This window comes from Lactuca sativa, chromosome 2, assembly GCF_002870075.4.
Source record: "Lactuca sativa cultivar Salinas chromosome 2, Lsat_Salinas_v11, whole genome shotgun sequence".
NCBI lineage: Eukaryota > Viridiplantae > Streptophyta > Magnoliopsida > Asterales > Asteraceae > Lactuca > Lactuca sativa.
In genome coordinates, this window is record NC_056624.2 from 25,812,806 (window position 1) to 25,831,060 (window position 18,255).

Genomic DNA, 18,255 nt, shown 5'->3' on the forward strand with positions numbered 1-18,255 from the left:
CCCTATTCCAATTCCCACCATTACTTCTGTTATTCCAACATTTATTACCCTTATTACCACTATTACAACTTCCTCTTTTGTTATTCCCTCCATTCCAGTTACTACCTTTGCTTCCAGAAACATTGGGCTAAATATCACCTATACTGTACCCCTTCACAGTAGCAATCCCTACATTTCCATCTTTTTTCATGACCATAGTTTACCCCTCACCATCTTTATCAATCAGATCCTGAATATCACTCTTGACAGCAACATTTTTCCTATTTATAACAGCCAAACAGATAGAATCATCATTCCCATAAACTAACATTATTCATATGACTCTTCACTTGATTCATATCAGAATTAGGGCTAGAAATCACAACTGCATCCTTAGGAATTTCCCAATTCTTATATAAGTTTGCAGAGTTACCTGAAGGAATAGAATCCTCATGAATGATCGGAGGCAAATCCTTGGTCACTTCATCCATAACATTGGAACTAGAACCCTTGATCGAAGCTTGACAAGCAACCCTAGAAGCATTGGAATCGGATTCCCACACACCATCAGATTCCGATACATCCTCCCTCTCTTCTTCTATAACATCACCCACATAGTAATTGTCAACATCCATAGGATTTCTGAGAAGAGAATCACCCCGATTAGGATTCCTAGCTTTATGCAAACCCTCCAATTTCCACTCCGCTTTCCTGATTCCCGACACAACAGCTCCAGTAGCACTTGGCTTTTGTCAGGCACGGTAGATAGTAGACGAAGACTGATCGATAACCCCAATAGGAATAACATCATTTAAATCGACCTCAATCCACACAAATCGACCCACCGCTCCTTTATCAGGAGGCTTAACCTTTACATCCTTCAATTGATCCTGCTTAGAAGAAGCTCCCATCGCAACAACAAAATGATGAGAAGATACTTCAGCAATGAGATGAAAAGGGGTAGAGAGAAGTCGTACCAGGTTTTAGGGTAGAGAGAGAAAGGGTAGAGAGAATTGTAGAGAGAGAAAGCATTTTTTTTGTACCTTGAAATTTCTTAATCCCCTTCTTCAAGTCGGCCTCAAACTTCTCCTTCTGATTTACATTGCCAGTATCGTATACCTAAAATACGAAATTCAACACGTGAACATGAAACTTTAGCATTCAAATTACACAAAAACCAATAACATCAATAATTCAAAGAAAATTAAAAACATTTACGAAGAGGCCTGGGAGAAAGGATTAGGAGAAGTCGTACCAGGTTTTAGGGTAGAAATCAAACTAGTTTCGATTGTTGCAGAGGCCTGGGAGAACCGATCAAGAATCAGAAAGCGTTTTAAATTTTCTTGAAAAAGCCCTATGTGTGAATGAAGGGAGATACAGAGGAGAGATCGAAGAAGCGGGCACTTCAAAATTTTTGCCCTTTAAAAACACGCGTTTAATAAAAAAAAATATAAAGCAACATTTTTAGAGGACACACGTTTAAAACAAGTGCCCTCCGTGTTTGTATTTTTTTTTTGGACATTAATTTTAAGGCACGCAAAAATGCGTGTCCTTTATCCTTCAAATTTTGGAAGGCTAACATTATTTTTAGGGACACACAAAAATGCGTATTGTAAATCAGCGAGTGTCATTGTTCGCGCGTCATTAAAGGGTATTTTTCTTGTAGTGTTTCTTCCGAGTCAGATATTTACCGAGACACCGAGGTGAGTCTTCTCACTATACATTACCTAGAGTGGTATTATGTGATGACCAGAGGGTCTTATGTGTTATGTATGAGATTATGTGTTATGTGATATATGTATGTTGTATGATGATATAGACCGGACCGGAGGGTCCAACGAGCTATGACTGGACCAGAGGGTCCAACGAGCTACGTGACCGGAGGGTCCCGCTGAGACACATCGACCGGAGGGTCGCATTATATCCTCGAGTGGCGTATGTGTTGTATGCGGTATTTTGGGGAACTCTGTAACGCTTGTAGATCAGGGCTAGTCAATTTAGAGACGATAGGTGTCAAAAATGACTTTTTGATGGAAGATTATCTAGAAGGATTAATCTTAACCAAGTTGTAGTATATGTCACAAGGTTTCTGTGCATATAAAGAACGCCAAAATCCGAGTTATAACGAAGAAGTTATGACCTGTCGAAGTTTCACGACAGAACCGGCACAACGCAGCGCGACGTAAAAAGTGAATTTACGTTAGAGCGATATTTAGCCTTAGCAATCTAAATGAAAGTCGTAGAATACGTTAAACCATGAGCTTGCATAAAAAGAACGTCCAAATCTGACTTCGTATGAGGAAGTTATGATTTTTCTAAGTTTCGACTTAGCGGTATGCAGCCCGAATACTCGATTTGAGATCGAGCGATTTATAGCCGAAACAACCTAAACAAGGATCGAAGATCTCGTTAATTGTAGTGAAACGATGAAAAGATAGGTGAAAACGGACGTCGGATAAAGAATTTATGATTTTATAACGGAGTTTTCCTGTCCCGGCCTACTAAAAATAAATAATAAAAATAAAGTCAAAATTAGCTGACGGAGTCTAAACAAAAGTTGTAGAGTGTATTCTCACCTTCGCGTGGATATAAAGAACGTCGATAACGGAGTTCGTATGAAGAAGATATGAATTTCCGAAGTTTATTAAATAATTAAGATTTAAATTTAATCTTTAATTCGGATGTATATCCGAAGGAGTCAGCAATCTGATCCGAAGTACGCCCCGCGTACCGCGAAGCATGACACGCCTCGCACTTGAGTTCTTCGGATGATGCATGCAGTGACGATTTCGAAGCCTTACGCACCGCGTAAGGCAGTACGCCCCGTGTACTCCGAGGCTCCAGCCTCCTATAAATAGGATGTGAGGGTTCCAGGCTTATTTGCTCATTTCTCCTCGTTTTTGTGCCGAAGCTCTGCGTGTAAACCCCCGAAGCCATCCCGACACCCCGAATCTCATATCCAAGTTAAGAAAGAAGTTTTACGCTCCCGAGATCCCGAGAAGTGCGATTCCCGAGCCGAAGCTCTGCCCGCGAGAAGTCCGGTTTTTGTGAAGATCTTCCAGATCTGCCGAAGAATACTACTTCTGCAAGTCGTAGTGTTGTCCGATCATCTTCTAATTAAGTGAGTGTGTGGTTACTTTATTCTAACGCATAATTATGAAGTATTTTATACGAAATACGTGTTATGTGTATAATTTTGTTGTTATGTGTGTGAATGTATATTCACTTTCTTCTATCTCATAGATCTGATTTATTCTCTATCAAATACGTGTTATGTGGGTGTGACTCATCTGTTATGTGGAATAGGTATTGAATGAGAATGTTATACAGGTTTTAAACTATGTATAAAAATATATATTTTTATCTACTAATATGTTGGATGGAACATAGGTAGATAGTTGATGTGTGATAAACAGATGAGAGGCCCCGATGTTGTTGTTGTTGATCTAGTTATTCAGCGAGTATGAATTAGAACAAGAGGTTAATTTTAGATCCGGGAGTATAGATCAGGTAAAGAGATAAAACTTGTTATTAGTCTGGGAGTATGGATTAACACTAAGTTAATTGTCCCTAGTCCGAGAGTATGGATTGGGCACAATTATTGATCTGGGAGTATGGATCAGATCAAGATTAAGGTATAGTTAATTGTCCCTAGTCCGGGAGTATGGATTGGGCACAATTATTGATCCGGGAGTATGGATCAGATCAGGATTAGGGTATAGTTAATTGTCCTTATTCCGGGAGTATGGATTGGGTACAATTATTGATCCGGGAGTATGGATCAGATCAGGAGGTTAGTTTTAGATCCGTGAGTATGGATCGATGAAAAGGTTAGTTTTAGATCTGTGAGTATGGATCGGTGAAGAGGATAGTTTTAGATCCATGAGTAGGGATCAGGTAAAGAGGAAAATTTTAGATACGAGAGTTTAGATCGTGTCATTGTGAGGATCGATGGGGTGGGTTAATAGTTGCCTTTATATGGTGAAATTGTGCAAGTTTGAATGTTCTATATTTATAAATATATGATATAACATTGTGGGATGAAAACCCTATATGCTCACCAGGCTCCCAAGCCTGACCCACTCAGTTTTCTTTGTATCACAAGTATCAATACGGAGACATATTTCACAGAGAGATTTAAAGGAGATATAAATCATTAGTGTAATTGAATGTGAGTTCTGTTTATGCTTATATGTCTGTATCGGAACATGACATCCCGAGGTTTTATTATTAAATGAAAATACATTCTCTTTGAGAAATGTTTTGATAAGTTATTATCACATCTTGTTTTGGGAACAAATTCCGCAACTGTTTTCTTTAAACGATTACTCTGATTTTATAAAACAAAGCATAAACAAATCGGTCTTTTCTGGCCGTGAAAATGGGGATGCCACAAACTCACTAAGCATTTATACTTACAGTTGTTGTGTTATGTGTTTCAGGTACCAGTGATGAGCGCGAAAAGGCGCCTGCATGATTCATACACACACATTGGAGTTATATATATATATATATATATATATATATATATATATATATATATTCTGATCTTGGGGTTTTGTACTGATACAATGTTGATACAATGTTTTTAAAATGAATGTGAATGATATTTTATGGTTTTCAAAAGTGAAAAATTGTTTCAAATTTTTACGGTGTTACAAGTTGGTATCAGAGCCTTGGTTTGAGGGATTCGGATGCACCTTCAGGCGTATCTGAACTCAAACTGAGGATTTGAGGAAAATTTTGATAATGAAGTAAAATTTTAGAAAAGAGTAAAAAGAGTTTTGAGACAAACAGAGCAGAGCCGTGTGTATGATCAGCCAGCACCCGAACGGTGAATCCCCAAAAGTACCTTTACATTATGTGTTATGAGATATGTTATGTTACATTATGCATGCTAGAGTAGGCTAGGTATACATATTAGGACTAGAGTGGCCTGATTTGTGATGCATTAGCCTAGGAGATTTCTGCTGCTGAGATGCTTTGAGAGCGAGTAGATAGCAGTTAGGAGCTCATAAGAGTAGAGTACTCGTAATCCAGGATCCAAGGAGGAGGACTTGGAGTGAATGCTGATGCGGTGTGGTCAGTAGTATTGGGCTTGTACTACTGAAGACACCAGATCAGTGGGGATTCCAAGTAAGAATCTTTTGGACAACGGAGGACGAGTAGGGTTGCGTTATCAAGTATGAGTATGCTCGATCGGGTCTCTGATAATTATTGTTGTATTTCAGAGGCATCATGGTTGGGACTCGACACACACCTAAGAGCAGTGGTGTCAGCAACGAGGAGATCCGTCAATTGATTCACGAGGAGGTGGCTGCTGCCATTCGGGCTGAGATTCCTGAGATGTTTGGGGACATAAAGACCACATTGATTGAGACTTTTGATGAGCGGTATGCAGTGTTGACTGAGGCTGCTGCAGCTGCAGCTACTGCTGCTGTTGCTGCTGCCAGATCTCAAGGAGGTGACTCGTTGTTGTTTCAGGAGTTCAGCAACACGAAGCCACCAGAGTTCGACGGGACGCAGGACCCGATTTCCGCTATGAGATGGATCTCTGACATCGAGGGATGTTTCTATACGTGTTCTTGTCCAAAGCACTTGAGGGTTCGGTTCGCCCTAAACCAGCTGCGCTTGGGAGCGAAGGATTGGTGGAAGTTCGTGACGACGAACTTCACTTTGGCTGAGATTTCCGAGGTGACCTGGGAGAGGTTCACCGCTATCTTTAAAGAGGAGTATGTTCCCCCGGTGGAGAGGGAACGGTTGATTCAGGAGTTCTTGACCCTCAAACAGGGTACTGATTCTGTGGCAGTGATCACCAGGAAGTTTCATGAGAGGGCGATGTTTTGCCCTGAGCAGGTGTCATCTGAGCAGGCTCATATGAGTTGTTATCTGAGTGTGATGAGGAGAGACATTCGGGAGTTCATGGCGAACTCTACTTACCGGACATTTGCTGAGCTCCAGGAAAATGCTTGGAAGAGGGAGATTGAGTTGGAGACTCAGGCCAGGGAGGAGGCCGAGTCACAGAGGGCGGATCCGCGACCGGATCAGTCTCAGCCGGCAGCCAAGCGGGTTAGACCCGCTGATTCGAGATCTGGGGGCGCGAAGGGCCACACTTATGGGAAGTCCGGTAAGAGTCATGAGGAGTCGTGTAGGGCTGGAGTATGCTACAAGTGTGGGAAGGAGGGGCATATCGCGAGGGATTGCCCCAAGGGATTTTCGGTTTGCTTTCATTGCAACCAGACCGTCCATCGGAAGGCCGAGTGCCCTCAGCTTCTTCAGGGGTCAGCGCAGGGATCTGCGCCTGCTGCTAGGGCTACCGAGGTTCGGCCGGCGAAGGCCGAGGCCCCGAAGGCTCGTGGGAGAGCATTTCAGTTGACCGCGGAGGAGGTCCGCGTGGCGCCCGATGTTGTGGCTGGTATGTATTCTCTTTTCATATTTTATTTGAGTTGAGTTTTTATGCTTATATGATGATGTGTGTAGGTACTTTTCTTGTGAGTTATGTGCCTGCTTTGGTATTATTTGACTCGGATGCGAGTCGGTCGTTCGTTTCAGTAGCTTTTAGTTAGCACATTAGTATCCGTCGAGAGGCGTTGGATCGACCTCTGCGAGTTTCTATAGTTGATGAGCGAGTAGTGTATGCTTCAGATGTGATTCGAGAATGTGTTCTTGAGATCTTCGGTGTGGAGTTTCCGATAGATCTGGTTCCGATCGCGATGGGGGACGTGTGTGTTATAGTGGGTATGAATTGGTTGAGCCGATATGGAGCTGTGATAGACTGCGAGCGTCAATTGGTGACAATTCGAGACCCTAGTGGGGGAGTTCTTACGGTGTACGGCAAGGGTACACGTACGGGTTCAGTATTTTGCTCGGCCGCCAGAGCGAGACAGAGTCTACAGCAGGGCTGTAAGGGATTTGTGGCATTTGTGATGGATGCGAGGGTCGATTCAGAGAGACCGAGGTCAGTTGATGAGGTCCCGATAGTGCGTGAGTTTCCGGATGTGTTTCTAGAGGAGTTGTCGGGTGTGCCTCCGGAGAGGCAAGTAGAGTCCGGTATTGAATTTGTTCCGAGAGTTGCGCCTATCGCCAAGGCGCCTTATCGCCTTGCGCCTCCAGAGATGCAGGAGTTATCCTTGCAGCTCCAGGAGCTGCTGGGGAAGGGGTTTATTCGGCCGAGCAGTTCTCCATGGGGAGCACCTATTCTTTTTGTTAAGAAGAAGGATGGTTCATACCGGATGTGCATTGATTACCGGGAGTTGAATAAGCTAACGGTCAAGAACCGTTACCCGTTGCCGAGGATCGACGATTTGTTCGATCAGTTTTAGGGAGCATCTTGGTTCTCCAAGATCGATTTGAGGTCTGGGTATCATTAGGTGAGGGTGCGAGAGGAGGATGTCCAGAAGACAACATTCCGGACTTGTTATGGGCATTGCGAGTTCGTGGTGATGCCTTTCGGACTCACCAACGCACCGGCGGTGTTCATGGATCTCATGAACAGAGTGTGCAGACCGATGTTGGATCGCTCAGTGATCGTATTCATCGAAAACATATTGGTGTATTCGAGATCCAGAGAGCAGCATGAGGAGCATTTGAGGGAGATCCTCACAGTTCTGAGATCGGAGAGGCTTTATGCCAAGTTCTCCAAATGTGAGTTCTGGCTGCGAGAGGTTCAATTTTTGGGGCATCTTGTTAACTAGAATGGGATATTGGTCGATCCGTCCAAGATTGAGGCAGTCATGAGGTGGGAGGTGCCGAGATCACCCACCGAGATCAGGAGCTTTCTGGGATTGGCCGGCTATTATCGGAGATTTATTAAGGATTTCTCCAAGATCGCTGTGCCACTCACCAAGTTGACCCGGAAGGGTGCTGCATTTTCTTAGGGTCCAGAGCAGCAGACCTCGTTCGAGACACTTCGCTAGAAATTATGCGAGGCCCCAATATTAGCCCTTCCGGAAGGGATGGAGGATTTTGTGGTATATTGTGATGCATCGATATCCGGATTGGGAGCAGTGCTTATGCAGAGGGGGCATGTGATAGCGTACGCATCGAGGCAGCTTAAGCCTCATGAGTCGAGATATCCCACTCATGATTTGGAACTGGGAGTGGTAGTGTTCGCCCTCAAGATCTGGCGACATTATCTGTATGGGGTTCGGTGTACGATATACACGGACCACAAGAGCTTGAAGTATTTGATGGATCAGCCCAACCTGAATCTGCGCCAGAGGAGGTGGTTGGACGTGGTCAAGGATTATGATTATGAGATCCTGTACCACCCGGGCAAGGCTAATGATGTAGCCGATGCACTGAGCCGAAGAGCAGAGGGCGCCCCATTGCGGGATGTTTGTTTGAGATTGACAGTGATGACCTCGGTGTTGGATACTATCCGTGGGGCCCAGGCTGAGGCTGTGAGGCTAGAAAGCCAGAAGAGAGAGCGAGTTGTCGGGCTGGTATTGGAATTCGTTACCGATAGTCGGGGGCTTATGACATTTCAGGGTCGGATATGGGTACCGTCCGTGGGCGGAACGCGTACCATTTTGATGGAAGAGGCTCATCGATCGAAATTCTCGATCCATCTCGGGGCCACTAAGATGTATTTGGATCTGAAAAAGGAATATTGGTGGCCCTGTATGAAGAGAGATGTCGCATGGTTTGACGAGAGATGCTTGACCTGTCGCAGGGTTAAGGCCGAGCACCAGCGTCCACATGGTAAGCTGCAGCCATTAGAGATTCCCGAGTGGAAATGGGAACAGATTACCATGGATTTCATCACCAAATTGCCAAGGACCGTGAGGGGTGTCGATGCAATTTGGGTGATTGTGGATAGGTTGACGAAGAGTGCTCACTTCCTGGCCATCAGTGAGAGCTCTTCCGCGGAGAGGTTGGCAGAGATGTACGTGAGAGAGGTGGTATCGCGGCATGGAGTGCCGATCTCGATTGTCTCATATCGAGATGTACGTTTCACTTCTAGGTTTTGGAAGACGTTTCATGAGGAATTGGGTACGAAACTGCATTTTAGTACCGCATACCACCCACAGACTGACGGGCAGAGTGAGCGGACGATTCAGATGCTCGAGGACATGCTCTGAGCATGTGTGTTGGATTTCGGCAGGAGTTAGGACACGTATTTGCCCTTGGCGGAGTTTTCTTATAACAACAGCCATCATTCAAGCATTGGCATGCCGCCCTTTGAGCTGTTGTATGGGAGGAGATGTCGAACCCCCATTTGCTGGGGAGAAGTAGGGCAGCGTGTGATGGGTAGTACCGAGATTGTGCTTTAGACGACAGTGCAGATCCAGCAGGTCAGACAGAGGTTGTTGACCGCTCAGAGTCGTCAGAAGAGTTATGCGGACAGACGCCGGTCTGAGCTCGAGTTTCAGGTCAGCGACTTCGTGCTCCTGAAGGTCTCTCCTTGGAAAGGAGTGATTCGCTTCAGGAAGAGGGGCAAGTTGGGGCCCCGATATATTGGTCCTTTCAGGGTGATCGCGAGGGTAGGCAGGGTAGCCTACCGTTTGGAGTTACCAACAGAGTTGGGTCAGATTCATGACACTTTCCATGTGTCGCAGCTGCGAAAGTGTATAGCCGACGAGTCGGCAGTGGCGCCATTAGAAGTTATTCAGGTGGATGCGAGCCTAAATTATGTTGAGAGATCGGTAGCGATTAGGGATCGGAAGGTCAAGGTTTTGAGGAACAAGGAGGTGCCTCTGGTTCAGGTCCAGTGGCAGCATCGGAAAGGGTCAGAGTTGACTTGGGAACCGGAGCGTGAGATGCGGGAGCAACATCCAGAGTTGTTTGCAGAGTGAGAATTCGAGGGCGAAGTCTGATTCTAGTGGGGGAGAATTGTAACATCCGGATTCCTAGGTATCCTAACTTGTTCTTTTATTTTTGGGAATTGTGAGGATACTTTGCGAGTTGGCGTCTAAACTTGCCGAGTATGGTCACGGATTCGTATGCGAGTTCACAGCTGGACTTGGCGAGTTCATGAGTGGACTCGGCAAGTCCACGCTGTTTAATGAAACCCTAATTTCCAGGGTTTGAGACCTATTTAAAGGCCCTTAGGGCCGTCATTTGTGGCCACCAACCCCCAGAGAGAAATCCTAAGAGATCTAGAGCGTTTGTGAGGAAGGAGAGGTCATTCTTGATCCTTTTGTGGGTGTTTTTGCAAGAAGGAGGTGACCAAGGGAAGAGGAGGCTGAAGGAGGAGCGATTGTGGTTATTTCTGAGTTCTTAGAGATCATATTGAGGAATTTTGCTCGGACCTTCTTCAGTTTTGATGTTGATTCTTAGTGTTAGGGTTTTCTAACCCTTTTAGAGGATGAATAAGTGGAGCATTTGGTCCCTTCTCGAGTCTATGTTCTGGATCTGGACCCAAAGAGGTCCAGAGACCTTAATCCTTGGAGCTTTATGAGTTATTTTGGGAGCCATGAGCTTGGGATGTCATTTTTGGGGCTAAATCACCAAGTTAGACCATTTAGATGTTATATGAGTGTCAAGGTCTGAACTTTACGTGATTATCATGCTTGGGAAGGCCAGATCTATGAATGTATGGAACAGATCTGACCTCAGGAGGCCTATGGAGTTTGTGCATGGCATGAACTCGCCGAGTCCGAAGAACAGACTCGGCGAGTAGGATGAAGGTTTCCCGTAAATCACTCAGTGAGTGGACTTGCCGAGTTGGGGAATAACTCGGTGAGTCAGGGAGTGTCAGGGGGACTGGAGTTCAAGGTGGAACTCGCCGAGTTGTTCTTGAGACTCGGCGAGTTGAGTCAGGGTGGCCCCGCGATTCATGCCAGGTGGAACTCGTCGAGTCAGGGGAGGTACTCGATGTGCCAAGAGAGGGACTAAGAGAGTCAGTGGACACGTGTAGACTCGCCGAGTCACCCTAGTGCACTCAACGAGTCGGGTCAAAGTTTGACCGTTGACCTTGTTGACTTTTAGGGTTGAGTACAGTTGTATTTATGAGAGTATTACTTTATGTGATTAGGCGGAGGCTAGATGACATTTCTTCCGAGTCAGATATTTACCGAGACACCGAGGTGAGTCTTCTCACTAAACGTTACCTAGAGTGGTATTATACGATGACCAGAGGGTCTTATGTGTTATGTATGAGATTATGTGCTATGTGATATATGTATGTTGTATGATGATATAGACCAGACCGGAGGGTCCAACGAGCTATGACCGGACCAGAGGGTCCAACGAGTTACGGGACTGGAGGGTCCCGCTGAGACACATCGACCGGAGGGTCGCATTATAGCCTCGAGTGGCGTATGTGTTGTATGCGGTATTTCGGGGAACTCACTAAGCATTTATGCTTACAGTTGTTGTGTTATGTGTTTCAGGTACCAGTGATGAGCGCGGGAAGGCGCTGGCATGATTCGTACACACACACATTGGAGTTTATATATATATATATATATATATATATATATATATATATATATATATGTTCTGATCTTGGGGTTTTGTACTGATACAATGTTGATACAATGTTTTTAAAATGAATGTGAATGATATTTTATGGTTTTCAAAAGTGAAATATTGTTTCAAATTTTTACGGTGTTACAAAACGGGAGGGTTCACATCCCACCAGGGCTCATCCACTGAAACTGCGATCGGAACCCACCTGAACAATAAATTCTCAACACTCTGCTTTCAAACACAAGAGAATAATCGTGCTCACTTAGAAATGTCCTCAGACATCTAAAATCATAAGCCTCAGCTCCATTCCTCACACCCCTTTTTAACACTAAGTACCAGGTCTGACCTCGACCCAACAGTTGGACCTCCAAGGTCATCCGTTGCATTATCCCAACCGTCTCAATAGTTTCCTTGTCACTTTCACTACATCATCCCATTGTAACACACAAGTCACGAAGTTCGCCTTACCCCAAGTGAATGCTACACTCACAACTGAAGATCAACTCAACCCTGACCTCTGCCGTCTACTGCTCATAGTTCCATGCATCTCGCGGTACCTCCCGTACCCGAGTACCGACCTACACCGGTCTAAGACATCATATGATAAATAATTTCCCCCATCATGGAGTCCACCTCAGAATCTAGAATCTCATCTCGCTTACCCAACGCACCACCAGAGCCAAACTCGAACTTGAGAGTTTGGTCCGACCCAGAGTTGGAACCACTCGTCCCAATGAAGCACTCAACTCATGACCCATGATCCGCGACCCGCGTATATACCACTTCTCCAATTCCCTTGGGTAGCAACAACCACAACTCCAATCCAAGTATAACAATTCCCGACAAACATGGAGACCCCAGTCTCACCCCTGGTTCGACCACCAGGCCCCCAAAAACTCAATTATTAGTGCTACCCAAGCCTAAAACTCATCTGCGTCTTACTCTGACCAGAGAGTACTCATCACAACACCCTCTCGCTGGCTATTGCGTACTACGGCTCCCCGCATCATCACAACAACCTCTCACTGACTAGTGAGTACTACAGCTCCCTACAGCATCACAAAAACCTCTCACTGACTAGTGAGCTCTACGGCTCCCCGCAACATCATACCAACCTCTCACTAACTAGTGAGTAATACGGCTCCCCGCAGCATCACCACAACCTCCCACTGACTATTGAGTCCTACGGCTCTCCGCAACATCACCACAACCTCCCACTGACTAGCTGGTGAATACTATGGCTCCCCGTAGTATCACCACACCCCTTTGCTAACTCATGGATGTTGAAGATCCCTGCAGCCTTGCAGCGCTTTCTCTTACCACCCACGATCTTAATCTCAATTTGATGCCACACACTGCATCCGTTAACCTACGCTCTACGACCCAACATAGCTAGGTGCTCACATACCCATCCAAAAGTAAACGTCACTACTCCTGAAGACAACTGACATGACAAACTCCTTTTCTCATTGCAATCCTCTTTCTAAAATAATCTCGTTTAATCACCAATTATCCAAAGTGCTCCCACCGGAACCGTAGATACTTGCTACACCACTTCCCAACTCTCAACTCAAAACTCAGAATAATCTAGAAATAAGGACATCATACCCAGATACCTTGGTACACCAACACAGAATCTCCTGATGTTTTGCCCAATTCACTAATCTCATACTCAAGACCCCATGCTTGGATACCACATTGCTCTTTCAGAATCTCTCAAACGATCTTTCTCTCGCACCACTTGAAACCTCTGAGTATTCCATCTCACAATTTGAAACATCGAGGCATCGTCAATGGCTCAGAACATGTTGTCAACAACCCGAAACTCCCCCTTTACTGGTCGCTACTCATACGGAACTACTCATATTGACCCTGAGATTGGTTGACGAATCAACTGCTGCCCTACCAGGGGTATAGATTACAATCTATACCTTCACTTGCAAATCTCAGCTATTGCATCCGCAATCTAGTGACCCGATCGCACTCGAAATCGACATATGTTAACCCTAGAAAGCATAGGCCACAAGGAATCTTCCAATTCACTCATCCTTTCTCAGACACATACCACATGCGTTATCTCGCTCTGCACCTAGCCTCGATCACCAATAACCCTGGACTCATAAATCCACACCGTAGGTCTCTATGTCCAGCTCTTTAACCGTTCTCGAACAAATCTCTGATCTCCTTAATAAAATACCCGGTTCTCCCCCACTTAGGGTTCGAACCATCACCAATTGGCGCACCAACAGTCTATCCCACATACTGTTTCCACTAGTAACACTGCACCTACTCTTGGAAGGTGCTACGCAACGCTCGACGATCTCCCCGACAAAGATCAAGCAACTCCCAATACCCCGAATCTCAGATGAAATCCTCAGAACTTCCTATCATGACTGCCTCTAGTCATTCAGAATCTCACACCATTCCATCACCGGACCTCCTAACTGTCCAGTATCAACCCTGACTCTTAGTCTGGAAATAATGAACTATTATTCTCCTCATCCTCGACTCCTCAGCCAACGCTCCATCACGACACTTATGATAAGAGTAGAACCCACATTACCACTCTCAATACTCATCAAAGATAATAAGAGCCATCGCCCTGATATTCTCCTCTTGATCGACCGACGCTGCAGCTAACACATGCCCTACTATACTCAAGTAGGGTGTATCCTGGTCCTTGACCATCTCAGTCCCCACTGACGACCTATTCAAGCTATATCTTTATCTCACGGCAAACCTACTGCCATATACTCTGAGTGAAGATCACTATCAGTGCAATCCCACAGGGCTCACTCCCAAACTCAGAAACCAAAATCTTAACACCTCTTACGTCTCCCACAGGAAATAGAATTTGCACCACTCAAGTCACAGAAAGTGACATCTCCCTTATCGGTCGGTCGCCCAGCCAGACCGTATTCTTCCATAACGCACCATCCCTAATCATCCCTGAGTCTTGCAAATCCAACTGGCATCTCACCAACAATCCCTCAGAGCTAACTCGATTTCACTCTCAAGGGATACTTCACTAAAACTCGTTTATCATGGCCTTCTGGCCCCATACTCTTTCACATTTGTTCTCGGTCTAGACAATCACCACAGAATAACCGGTAAAACCAAAAGCACTAATCGCCATGTGTCATGGTACTCAAACCATGTGGCCACCTCTCGATCTGCTATGAATCATGGTACGCGTACCATGTTATCTTCTCTTAATCTCATGGTACTCGAAGCATGTTCTCTGTTCTCAATTTGCCTCAAATCATGGTACTCGAACCATGACATCACCTATCGACCTGCTACAAGTCATGGTACTCGAACCATGACGCCACCCCTCGATCCGCTACTTATCATGATACTCGAACCATGACACCACCTCTCGATCTGCTACTTATCACGGTACTCGAACCATGACACCACCTCTTGATCTGCCACTTATCACGGTACTCGAACCATGACACCATCTCTCGATCTGTTACTTATCACGGTACTCGAACCATGACACCACCTTTCGATCTACTACTTGGATCCTCCGGAATACTCCCTGCATTGGGTATGGGACCTCTGCTTTTAGTAGTATGGGCCCATACTACCTGCCACATCTACCCATACGCTCTACACGGACCATCCCATATTCCCTAAGTAGCTGCTCAACCTTCTTAATCGCCAATCCCAACACACGTGCTTGCTTCCCAGCGAAATGCTCTACTCTGTCATCATACTCGTCTGACTAAGGCCACTTCCTAGGCTCTTCCTAGGTTCTCACACTTCTCTGCCATCAGCTATAGAGAAACCCCTTATGATGCCAGTCATCTACCTCCTGAATGTCGTCACATTCACTTGGTAGCTAACTCCCATCATCGGGAATTACACAACACACGAAGAAAGAAGCATTAGGGCATCGAATAGACACGTAAAACCCACTGTAGGTGATAACTCCACTTGCTCTACTCATACTCAAAAGATATCACTGAACTCTGCAACTCTACCCCTCACGGGTATCTAACTACTCTCTCGATAGACTCCACAAATGCTCATCTAGGTATCTCTCCTAGATTACTCCTCTACTCAAATCCCTCTCTAAAGGATTCTTGTTGGATACTCTCACTCGGCAGATACTTGAAAGCGCATCACCGATAGCAACAACTCCTAGGCTAAGGCATCACAATTCAGGCCACTCTAGTCCTAAATATGAATACCTAGCCTACTCTAGCATGCATAATATCTCATTCACATGACGTAAGGGTATTTTGGGAAATCACCGTTCGGGCGCTGGCTGATTGTGCACACTGCTTTTTTCTGCTTTCTCTTGAAATCTTTTGCTCATTTTGTAAAAATCGTTTCTTTTGAAAATTTTTCTCAAATCCTCAGTTTGAGTCAAGATATGCCCAAAGGTGTATCTGAATCCCTCAAACCAAGGCTCTGATACCAACTTGTAACAACGTGCATTTCAAAAAACAATTTTTCATTTTTCAAGCATAATAATACTCATATAATATTCTCAAAATCCCATGTTTATCAGATGTCATCACAATAAAACATATCCCAGAATCTCAAAAACATAATCTTCTGCCAGTGTGTACAAATCATGCCGACGCCTTCCCGTGATCCTCGGTAGTACCTGAAACACATATCACATAACACGGTAAGCATAAATGCTTAGTGAGTTCCCTAAAATACCACATAGAACACATAAGTCACTCGAGGCTATAACTCGGTAAGACCCTCTGGTCAATGTGTCTCAGCAGGAACCTCCAGTCCCGTAGCTCGTTGGACCCTCCAGTCCAGTCTAGCTCGTTGGACCCTCCGGTCCGGTCTGGTTGAGGACCCTCTGGCCTCGTAAGCCGTTGGACCCTCCGGTCCGGTCTAACAGCACATAGCATACATAAATCACAAAGCACATAATCTCAAGCAAGCACATAACATGTAAGACCCTCTGGTCTGCACATAGATGCCACTCTAGGTAATGTATAGTGAGAAGACTCACCTCGGTTAGCAGGTAACCGACAAGCACTCAGAATCTTGAACTAGCCTCCGCCTAACACATAAGACAAGAATCTCAATCATTACCCGTCTTATTACTCTTTATACCTTAAGTTCACTTTTCCTCTTTTGACCTTCAGGATGGGTAAAAGACCATTTTACCCCTCCTTGGCCCCACCTGCCCCCTTACTGGCCCACTCATGAAGTCAATAGAAGTCAACCTGGATCAACATTCCATGGTGACCTGACTCGCCGAGTGCACACGTGTGACTCGCCGAGTCCCCTCAAATTCTCCATGATCTTCCTAGGGTTCGCTCAGCTCATTGAGTTGACTCCCAACTCAATGAGTCAACACTGGCCAAGGCTACTGGGTCACACCCGCTACAACTCGTCGAGTCATCCTAGGGACTCGGCGAGTTGGCTCCATTGGATTACTCATTCAGCCACCTGAGGTCAGATCTGTAACCCTAACTCATAGATCTAACCTCCTACTACCCCAAAGCTGCATAAAGGTCCGATCTTGATGTCCATGCATGGTGTATTTTGCATTATAAACCATAAAAACTCCATTAATGGTTCCTAGCTTCAAAGCCTAGTGGATGCTCCACCATAGCTTCTCACTTTCAGACTCTCTGGACCCTCCAATGTCCAGATCTATGCTACCAGCTCATAAGAGGGGTTTGATGCATTCAAAACCCCACCAAGAAGGTAATACAAGCCCTAATCCACAAAAGAAAGATATACTCAAATAGGGAAGAAAGGGGGTCCGAATTGATACCTCCAACTAATGCTCCTTGGTTGTAAATCACGGATCTACAACCTTCTCTGGCCCCTTTGGCTTGAAACCTTCCTTTTCCTTGCAAGACACCCACCAAGAAGATCCAAATGGCTCTCACTCTTGCCCAAAGCACTCAGGACTCGTTTAGGGTTCTCTCATCTGAAGGGTAGCCTTAATAGGAGACCTTAAGTGCCTTTAAATAGGTCCCAAACCCTGGAAAATAGGATTTCTCTGCCCAGCACCTACTCGGCGATCAGTATTTCGAGTTCGAGATCATATGAGTTTATTTTATGAGATTAGGAGAGTTTATTTTATGTGATTAGGCAGAGGCTAGATCAGTATTTCGAGTTCAAGATCATCTGAGTTACCCGAGGTGAGCCTTCTCACTATACTTTACCAAGAGTGGTAATTAGAGTTATGTGACAGAGTATCTTGTATGCTATTAATATGATGTGATACACTACATTATTTTATGTGATTTGTGCTATGTATGATTCAGAGTTCACAAAGTTAGGACCATAGGGTCCACAGAGTTAGGACCAGAGGGTCCACAGAGTTATGGGACTGGAGGGTCCTACTGAGACACACTGACCAGAGGGTCATAACGAGTTATAGCATCAAGTGGATGATATGTGTGTTGTATGTGGTATTTTGGGGAACTCACTTAGCATTTATGCTTACGGTGTTACGTGTTATGTGTTTCAGGTACTAGCGAGGATCACGGGAAGGCGCCGGCATGATCCGTACACACTGACAGAGGATTGTATTTTGTGATCTTGGGATATGTTTTATTATGATGACATTTGATGAACATGATATTTGAGAATATTATATGAGTATTATGTTGTTTGAAAAATGAAAAATTGTTTTAAATTTTCACGTCGTTACAAGTTGGTATCAGAGCCTTTGTTTGAGGGATTCGGATGCACCTTCGGGCGTATCTGAACTCAAACTAAGGATTTGAGGAAATTTTTCACAAAAGAAACAAATCCTTTCTAGAAGAGTAAAAGATTTTTTTAGAAAGGCAGAAAGGAGCAGTGTGTATGATCAGCCAGCGCCCGAACGGTGATTTCCCAAAATACCCTTACATTATGTGTTAT